Source organism: Aotus nancymaae, unplaced genomic scaffold, assembly GCF_030222135.1.
Source record: "Aotus nancymaae isolate 86718 unplaced genomic scaffold, 86718_ANA_hifiasm-v0.15.2.pri h1tg000018l, whole genome shotgun sequence".
In the NCBI taxonomy this organism is placed as follows: Eukaryota; Metazoa; Chordata; class Mammalia; order Primates; family Aotidae; genus Aotus; species Aotus nancymaae.
Window position 1 is genome coordinate 20,898,673 of NW_026988430.1, and position 10,343 is coordinate 20,909,015.

Genomic DNA, 10,343 nt, shown 5'->3' on the forward strand with positions numbered 1-10,343 from the left:
AGAGCCAGGCTCTGTCTCAAAAAAAAAAACCAAAAAAACAACAAAAACAATTCTTACTTGAAGCATTTCTCTCCCTCTAGAGAGAGAGCCACATACCTTTGTCTCTCTCTTCTCTCTCTCTCTCTCTCTCTTTTTGAGATGGAATCTCGCTCTGTCACCCAGGCTGGAGTACAGTGGCATAATCTCAGCTCACTGCAACCTCTGCCTCCTGGGCTTAAATGATCTTCCTGCCTCAGCCTCCTGAGTAGCTGGGACCACAGACGCGCACCACCATACCCAGTTACATTTTTATTTGTTGTAGAGACAGATTTCATCATGTTGCCCAGGCTGGTCTCAAACTCCTGAACTCAAGTGTTCTGCCCGCCTTGACCTCCCAAAGTGCTGGGATTACAGGTGTGAGCCACCACGCCCAGTCTCTGTCTTCTTTCTCTCAAGTCTGTTCAGCCTTCCTCCCTGTCTTTGACCTTCACACTTCCTCTCTTCCTCCTCCTCTTTCTCCCCATTATCTTCCCCTGTAAGTATCTTCCCTTTTCTGAAGTGGAACAAGTGGCCCCCTTTTGGGTTCTTCAGTTTGCATCTCTACCTCCTCAGTAAATACTCTAAAGAAAAGCTTTTCTTCAGGATACATAACTAATAGAATATGGCTATGTTCTGTTAACCAGAGAGGAAGGGATGGCAAATGACCAATCACTTTTCTTCTTCTTTTTCATATTCCTTCTGTCTGAGATTACACAAGGTGGGGCAGGGGATTGAGTGTGTAAAACAGTAGTGCATTTAATGCAAAACAGTAGAAATATACCAAAAAGGCTAGCTGTGGTGGCTCACTCCTGTAATCCTAGCACTTTGGGAGGCTGAGGTGGGTGAAGTGCGCTTGAGCCCAGGAGTTTGAGACCAGCCTGGGCAACATGGCAAAAACCCAGCTCTCCAAAAAAAAAAAAAAAAAAAAGGAGTAGCCAGGCATGGTCATGGTGGTGTGCGCCTGTAGTCCCAGCTACGTGGGAGGCTGAGGTGGGAGGATCGCCTGGGCCCAGTTAGTTGAAGCTGCAGTGGTTGTGCCACTGCACTCCAGTCAAGGTGACAGAGCAAGACCCTATCTCAAAAAACAAAACAATAAGTTTTGCACAGTGGCAGTATCGTAGCCAATGAGGTTTATCCAAGGCGCGATTATTGCTAGTTGAAAACTTTTCCCAATACCCAGCCATGACGACTTGAAATATAGTTGACACTGGCAATTTTTTGACAGTCTCTACGTAGACTGAATATAAAAAATGAAATAAAAAAATAGAAAGTTTTGTTTTATACATATATGTATAACTTATAAATATATTGTAATAACCTAACCTGGGTTAGCCTAACTGACTCCATCTTAGCTGCAAACTTGACAAGCTCCCTTGAGCCTCTCCCTCCCTGCCGCAGCCCCTCAGGTGAGTGGTTCACACTGTAGCTTCAACTAACTGGGCCCAGGCTATTCTCCCACCTCAGCCTCCCAAGTGGTTGTGCCACTGCACTCCAGTCAGGTAGACTTGCCAAGCAGGATGCGGTTACACTGTTCCCAGTACTGTATGGAAAAGTTCCCCTGCTACCCGCCTTAGTAATTGTATGGACATACCCTTAGCAACCAATAATCCTGGGAACCTCCTGCCCCTGGTTACTAGCCTTTTCCTACTAACTTGCTTGTTCTGCTTCTGTAAAATTCTGCTTCAGCTAGGCTGCCCCCTCCCCTACCTAAATCAAGGTATAAAGGGAAATCAAGCGCTTCCTTGGGGCGGAGAGATTTTGAGCATTAGCTGGCTCTCGGTCGCCGGCTGAATAAAGGACTCTGCAGGGACAATCCTGTGTAACTAGCAGATTGTCTTTTGGGGGCACTAGAAGTATTACATGATTTGCCTTGGCTTTCATTTGTGCCAGACTTGCTAGTTATGTCATTAACAACTCAACTTGTTAAGGCTTCTCTGTGTAACTTCAAAAAGAATGCATTTGTCTACTTAAAGAAAGAAACTAAGGCAAAATTAATATAGAGAGTTTATTTGGGCCAAGGTTGAGGACTGCAGCCTGGAAACACTTCCTGGTTACCTTGGGAAGTGCTCCAGAGAACAAAGGAGAGGCTTAAGTTTTTAAAGAAAAAATAATGAATCAGGAGAGGGAGTGATTACAAAAGTTGTTTGTGAGGAATTTTCATTGGTTTACAGAAATAATATTGATTAATGATTGGCAATATACATTGCTGAATCATTATTAACTCATAGAGTATGAGTTATGGTGTCCAGTGTATGGCATTGTTAGGGTAATTTATAGCTACTTAGGGTCAGTAAATCTAGAGGCCACATAGCAAGTAGTTTCCTGAAGTGATTACCTAGTTCAAGGGGGAGCGAGATGTGACTCTTGTCACACTTCAGTGCTCTGGCCCTGATAATTTAAAGCGGGGCTTGCATCTCTGAGATAAAAAGTTTCTTTTCTTTCTCACATTGCAGATAACCATCAGCATGATTTTTTTTTTTTTTTTAAAGACAGGGTTTCTCCGTGTTGGTCAGGCTAGTCACGAACTCCCAACCTCAGGTGATCCGCCTGCCTCGGCCACTCAAAGTGCTGGGATTCCAGGCATGAGCCACCGTGCCTGGCCCACCTGTACAATTTTTTAAGTCACTTAATGCTCTCTTATTCAAGATGTTTTTTATTGCCTTCCCGATGCAAACTTTCTTCATTAAAAAAAAATAGCCTGGGCAACATGGTGAAACCCCATCTCTACAAAAACATACAAAAATTAGCCCAGCATGGTGGTGGGTGCCTGTATTTCCAGCTACTCAGGAGGCTGAAGTGGGAGGATCACTTAAGCCCAGGAAGTGGAGGTCACAGTGAGCCAAGATTGCACCACTGCACTCCAGCCTGGGCTAAAGAGTAAGACCCCATCTCAAAAACAAATAAAGAAAAATTAAAATTAAAAAATATATTGCTAAATCCTTCATTGGACGAGGATTCAGTAGGCCACTTGCAGGCCTTCTTTTTGCCAGTGTAGGCTGCCAATTATATGAATATAGGTCTAAGGATGCTGGAGAAGGAATTTTCAGCATTACACCATTCAAGTAAATGTTCAACGTCCAACCAAATTGCTAATTCTATATGGGACAAAAATAGATGGAAATGTGTTATTTGTAGTTCAGTTTGTGCTTGCTTTTTTTTTTTTTTTTAACTTAGCAAAGAACTGATTTCATTTTTATATCCTGCTCTATTCTCTACAGTCACTTAAAAACACAGTATAGGAACTTTAAAAATAGAATGTGTTATTCCCAGTGGTCCAAAACGGATATTTAAAAGAGCCTAAAAGCAAAATATAATGTAATTCATTGTAGTGCTGCTTTTAGTGTAACTTGGGGCTTTTAAAAAAAGATACATACTTTTTTTCCTGATTATAAGAGATGTCTATTGTGAAAAAATGTTTACATTCATGAAATAAAAATTTTCAGTAATCCTCAAACCAAAGATAATCCCTATTGGCATTTCGGGATATTTTCTTTCGCTTTTTTTTCTAGAGACAGGGCCAGATACAAGGGCAGTCACACAGGGCCCTATTCAGAAGGGTCCCACACTTGAGTTGAGATTTGTTGTTGCTTTCTTAAAATTCTTAAAAATTTTGCACTGCATTTTTATTCTGTACTGGGCCCTGCAAATTACACAGCCAGTTCTGCCTACAGATGATGCACACACATACATACTAATCATATATATACATAACATATGTGTAAGATATATATTATGTATAATATATACATTATATATATAATCTATGTCATTAAAATTCTTTGTAAGTTTTTTTTCTTTTTTTTGTTCAGTCTCCATAGAGACTGTCAAAAACTGCCAAAGCCAACTATATTTCAAGTCGTTATGGTGGGGTATTGGGAAAAGTTTTCAATTAGCAATAATTGAACCTCGGATAAACCTCATTGGCTATGATACTGCCACTGCACAAAGCTGTAAACGTTATTTTTATTCTTTTTTTCTCTTATTTTTTTTTCTTTCTTGTTTTCTTTTTATTTCTGTAAACGTTATTTTTAAACATGCTATTTCACATGGAAACATAATCATTTATTTAACTATGTCCCTAATTCATTTAAAATTTTACATTTTTAAAATTTTGTTGTTTTAAATTTTGTTCTGTTATAAATAATGATAAGAAACATATTTTTATGTTAATCACAAATATATTTCTGACTTTTTCCTTAAAATAACATCCCAGACATAAAACTGAAGAGATAAAGGGGTATGAACATTGTTGAACCTTTGTATTTAAATTGCCAGATAGCAGTCCAGAAAGATCAATATCATCAGCAGAATGTCAGAAATGTCAGAAATGCTCTTTTCATACTTTTGGCAGCAAAGAGTATAATTTTTAAATATTTGGTAATTGAGTAAGTTAAAATATTATCCAATCACTTTAATCTCCATTTATTTGACTACCAGTAAAGGATATTTTTAAATGTACATATTTATTAGTCTTTTTTTTTTTTTTTTTTTTTCTTTGAGACCGAGTCTTGCTCTGTCACCAGGCTGCAGTGCAGTGGCACGATCTTGGCTCACTGCAACTTCTGCCTCCTGGGTTCAACTGATTATCCTGCCTCAGCTTCTGGAGTAGCTGGGACTACAGGCACGAGCCACCATGCTCAGCTAATTTTTGTTTTTTGTTTTTGTTTTTTGCTTTGAGATGGAATCTTGCTCTTAGCCCAGGCTGGAGTGCAGTGGCACAATCTTGGTTCACTGAAATCTCCGCCTCCCAGGTCCCAGTTCAAGCAATTCTCCTACCTCAGCCTCTCAAGTAACTGGGATTACAGGAACGAGCCACCATGCCCAGCTAATTTTTATGTTTTTTTTTTAAGTAGAGATGGGGTTTCACCATGTTGGCCAGGATGGTCTTGATCTCTTGACCTTGTGGTCCACCTGTCTCAGCCTCCCAAGGTGCTGGGATTACAGGCGTGAGCCACTGCACCTGGCCTATTAGTCATTTTTATTTCTTCTTGAAATTATCCTTAGAATCTAAACTTCTCAACATGATTTTTTTTTTTTTTTTTTTTGAGACAGAGTTTTGCTGTCACCCAGGCTGGAGTGCAGTGGGGTGATCCCTGGTCACTGTAACCTGCACCTCCCAGGTTCAAGCAATTCTCCTGCCTCAGCCTCCTGAATAACTGGGATTACAGGCCACCATGCCTGGCTTGCTTATTTATTTATTTATTTATTTAGAGTCCAAGTTTCACTCTTGTTGCCCAGGCTGGAGTGCAATGGTGCAATCTGGGCTCATCGTGACCTCTGCCTCCCCGGTTCAAGCCAGTCTCCTCCCTCAGCCTCCTGAGTAGCTGGGATTACAGGTGCTCACCACCACGCCCAACTAATTTTGTATTTTTTTAGTAGAGATGGTGTTTCACCATGTTGGTCAGGCTGGTCCCAAACTCCTGACCAAACTCCTGATCCACACACCTTGGCCTCCCAAAGTGCTGGGATTACAGGTATGAGCCACTGCGCCCAGCCTAATTTTTGTATTTCTAGTAGAGACAGGGTTTCACCATGTTGGCCAGGCAGGTCTTGAATTCCTGACCTTGTGATATGCCCACCTCAGCCTTCCAAAGTGCTGGGATTACAGGTGTGAGCCACCACACCCAACCTCTCAATGTGATTTTTAAGGTGCTTGGTGTCCTACCACTCTGGATTTATCTTCTACCACTCCTCTCCTTCCCATTTCCCACCCTATTCTAAGCTCTAGCCATACTTAATTTTACTTAATAGCTATAATTTGTCATGCTTTCTCTTGCTTCTGGCACTGTAAACATTCTACATACTATTTCTGGATGTCTCTTTCAATATCTCTTGTCTGATTAATTTCTATTAGTCCTTCAGGTCTCAGCTTAGACATCCCTTCCCCAGAAAGCCTTCCCTGACCTCCAGATTGAGCACCCTGCTAGGGTTCCCAAATCATCCTGCATTTTTTCTTCTCCTCCTTCTTCTTCTTCTTCCTCCTCCTCCTCCTCCTCCTTCTTCTTCTTCTTCTTCTCCTCCTTCTCCTTCTCCTCCTTTTCTCCTTCTCCTTCTCCTTCTCCTTCTTCTTCTTCTTCTTCTTCCCCTTCTCTTCCTTCTAGTACATTTTTAATTTTGAAATGATTTTAGATTTACAGAAGAGCTACAGAGATGGTACACAGAGTTTCCATGTACCCTTCATCCAACTTCCCCAATGTTAATATGTTACATAACCATGGCACCATGATCAAAACTAAGTGATGAACATAGTCGTGATACTATTAACTTTATTCAGATTTCACTAACTTTTTTTCACTAATGTCCCTTTTCTGTTCTAGGATCTAATCCTGGATAGCATATTGCTTTAGTTATCCTGTCTCCTGTACTTCCTATCTTATAGTGCTTAATGTATTTGATTATAATTTCCTCCCATTCTAGAATATAAGCTTTATGAGAGCAAGGGCTATTTTTAAATTGTTTATTTATTTTTATTTTTTTACCATTGCAACCTCAGTTCTTACAGTCTTACAGTGTCCATAGTAAGCAGGTGGTTTATATTACTGAATAGAAAGCAGGATTATTCCTTAAAGAATTTCTCAGAAAAGGGGCAACACCTTCTATTTAAGTTCTTACAAAGTATCTCATATCATGTTATAGTCTCTTAATTATTTTATTTAGAGCAATAAAGTCTTGTTCACACATTAGCCTGAAATGACCTCAGAGAATGTGGGGATGCTTGTAGAGAGCATCTATTAGAATCAGTAAAAAATGGAGGCAAAGACATTTAAAAATCTTTAGTAATCTGTGTTTTGGGGGCTGTGACCTCACAGTGATAAGGGCTGGATGTCCTTGTGAACAGGTTTTAAAAGTAAATGGGGAGCCAGGCGTGGTGGCTCATGCCTGTAATACCAGCACTTTGGGAGGCCGAGGCCACAGATCGCTTGAGGCCAGGAGTTTGAGACCAGCCTGGTCAACATGGCAAAAACTTGTTTCACTAAAAATACACAAATTAGCTGGGCATGGCATGTGCCTATAGTCCCAGCTACTTGGGAGGCTGAGGCCTGAGAATCACTTGAACCCAGGAAGTGGAGGTTGCAGTGAGCCAAGATCGCACCACTGCACTCCAGCCTGGGAGTCAAGGAAAAAAAAAAGTAGTTGGGGGAGTGGTGAGAAAGAGATGGAGGCTGAAGAACAATGCTGATTATAAAGTTCACTTCAAAAGCAATCTCGCTATTTAGGGAAGAAAGCAGCTTACTTCCCTGGTCAAAGCAACTGTTACCTCTTGCCTGAAACTGCTGTGACATCCTCCTGAATGGTGTCTCTGAACTCCTCCTGTCCATCTACAGTCTGCTCTCCATGAACATCTAGAGTGATCTTCAAAATTCAAATCTCCTACTTAGAAACCTGTAATAGTTTTCCAACTGATCCTTGAATAAAAATCAAAATCACTAATGACTTTTAAAAACCTTGAATCCTTAGTCTCTCTGTGTCTCCTCTCTCTCTCTCTCTCTCTCTCTCTCTCTCTCTCTCTCTCTCTCTCTCTGAGACAGGGTCTCGCTCTATTGCCTGGGTTGGAGGGGTACAATCATGGCCCACTGCTGCCTTGATCTCCTGGGCTCCAGCAATCCTCACACCTCAGCCTCCTGAGTAGCTAGGACTACAGGCATGCACCCATGCCTGGCCAATTTTTTTTAAAGATTTTTGTAGAAAAGTCTCATTATGTTGCCTAGGCTGGTCTCAAATTCCTGAGGTCAAGTGATTCCCCTGACCCGGCTTCCCAAAGTGCTAGGATTACAGACATGAGCCACTGCACCGTCTCAAGCCCTTGTTAGAGTTATAGTTATAACTATAAACTCTGTAAGGACAAGATACATGTCAATTTTTGCCCACCTTTATCTTTCCAACACCTAGCAAAGCACCTGGCACAGGTAATTTGTAAGCACTTAAGATTATTTGAATACAAGAACAAATGAGACCCTTCATTGGGAAATGAATTATCTACCCAGTGATCTAACAGAGTAAACTTTAATATTTGTACTTTTTTGCTTCTGGGAGTCCAAACTTTACTCTGAGCCCTGGCATCATGAGAATCGATCATCCAGTTTGGTTAAGACCATTCAGCTCTACCATTCTGGGATCAAATATCTGTCCAGCTTATGTGATGTCTTATTTGGAGATGTTCATTTCTAGATGTCCACATCAAACAGGTCATCAATGACTGACATCTGCTGTCTGATTCCCTGAAAAGTCCTTCATCTCCACCTAAGAGCAATCTAATATTTACCATATGAGAATTCTTCCCCTCAGCTCTCTTGGTCACCAAAGATATGGGTTCTTTGTAGGTTTTCCAAGTTCGTCTCATGGTTAAAGGGCATTTCAGGTACACTGCTTGGAAATGATGGCTCAGTTTCTAGTATTTGTAGAGAAGGAACATAAAACTTGGTGCAGCATGTACTTCAGGAAATCTTGGAGAATTAAGTGTTGCTTCTCAGCATCTCACCCCCAGTTCTGTATCTTTACACCTCATGTTGTAAGCATGAAGAGTAATTTGGAGTTATCAGGCAGCTGCATCAATTATATAGAAAAAAATGCATATGTTCCTTCTACACAACTGATAGAAGCCAGCTCTCTGTAGTGTGGCTTCCTATAATCTGTTTGTGGAGTAAAGCTGAGTTAATGGTAATTGTATCTCACACAGATACATTGTTCTATGTGATGTGTCTTGCCTATTACTTGCTTGGAGAAAGTTATGAAAGTTGTATCCTGCACAGAGAAGCCACAGTGCTCTACATCTTCCATGCTACTTCCTCACTCCCTGGCCACAGGCCTCACTCAGAGTTCTAATTCTACAGAGTACTTCATTCCCTGAATGCCCCATTTACATCTTCTTCCTCTCCCCTGAAGACTTTCATAGATTGTCTCTTCAAAAGATCATTAAATCAAAAAGAAAACCACTCTTCTTTTTCTTTTCTTTTCTATTCTTTTTTTAGATGGAATCTCACTCTGTCGCCAGGCTGGAGTGCAGTGGCGCGATCTCGGCTCACTGCAACCTCTGCCTCCCAGGTTCAAGCTATTCTCCTGCCTCAGCCTCCCAACTGGCTGGGACTATATGCGTGCACCACCGCATCCAGCTAATTTTTGTCTTTTTAGTAGAAATGGGATTTCATCATGCTGGCCAGGATATTCTTGATCTCTGTCTCTCTTTTTTTTTGAGACGGAATTTTGCTCTTGTTGCCCAAGCCAGAGTGTAATGGCACAATCTCGGCTCACTGCCACCTCTGCCTCCAGGTTCAAGAGATTCTCCTGCCTCAGCCTCCCAAGTGGCTGGGATTACAGGTGTGCACCACCATGCCCGGCTAATTTTTTGTACTTTTAGTAGAAACGGGGTTTCACCATGTCAGGCTGGTCTCAGGTGATCCGCCCGCCTCGGCCTCCCAAAGTGCTGGAATTACAGGCATGAGCCACCGTACTGGGCCCTTAATTTTTTTCATAACAGTTATAATCATCCAACATAATATACATATTTTGTTTATATTGTTTATTGTGATTCCCTTCACTAAAATGTATGCTCCAGGGATCCAGGAATGTTTGTCTGTTTTAGTCACTGTAATAGTATTAGCACTTAGTGTAGCACCTAAAATATAGTAGGTGCTCAATAAATATTTGTTGAATGAATTAATGATGCCAAATAGATATAAGAAAGGATATTCAAGCATAACTTTATCATGCATAGGTTTTTCATCATTTCAAATTGCTGAACAAAATTCTCAAAGTTAAAAAACAAAAACAAACCTATGACTTTGGAAGATAATGTAGGCATTTGGAAGAAACGAGGTGTAGAATTAGGAAATTTATACTAGAAATACCACTGAAGAGTGAACACTTGGAGATAGTCTACATGTATCCATATGTCACACATGTGGCTGGGCTTCAGTTGCTGGAAATAATTGCCCTGAATAATTTTTGGGGAGGGGATGTGTTTATAAATGCCCTTCTTGATCTGCTTAGCTCTGTCTTCCTCCCAGGATCTCTATCACCTGACTTTCTTCCTTGCCAGAGGGGTATTAGAGATGGTAGCCGAATTCAGGATTATCACCAAGGGAATAGGGAGAGGCAACTTCTTGGGGATGAGAACTGAGCTGCAGTAGGAGTTTCTAGAACCTGGTTTCTCATGACTGAACGTATGCAGGCTCTGGCTTCCCCAGTGTCTTCTTGGAGAAGTCAGGTAATGACTCATGGGAGATGAATTTTTTATTCTTTTTCTCTGTCCTCCAACAGATTATTCTGAGACCCATACAGCCATTCCAGAGATGTTCCCATTTGATCAGGCAACTAGTTGTGTTTCT

At 41.1% G+C, this 10,343-nt stretch overlaps 2 non-coding genes across 2 annotated transcripts; one reads left to right on the forward strand and one right to left on the reverse strand.

Moving 5' to 3' along the window:
• Positions 1–1,113: 1,113 nt before the first annotated feature.
• Positions 1,114–1,256, forward strand: LOC135275810 (U4 spliceosomal RNA). The gene has a single exon (XR_010343382.1). It is a non-coding gene; the product is annotated as a U4 spliceosomal RNA (small nuclear RNA).
• A 2,571-nt stretch (positions 1,257–3,827) lies between these two features.
• Positions 3,828–3,968, reverse strand: LOC135275811 (U4 spliceosomal RNA). The gene has a single exon (XR_010343383.1). It is a non-coding gene; the product is annotated as a U4 spliceosomal RNA (small nuclear RNA).
• Between the last annotated feature and the right edge of the window lie 6,375 nt (positions 3,969–10,343).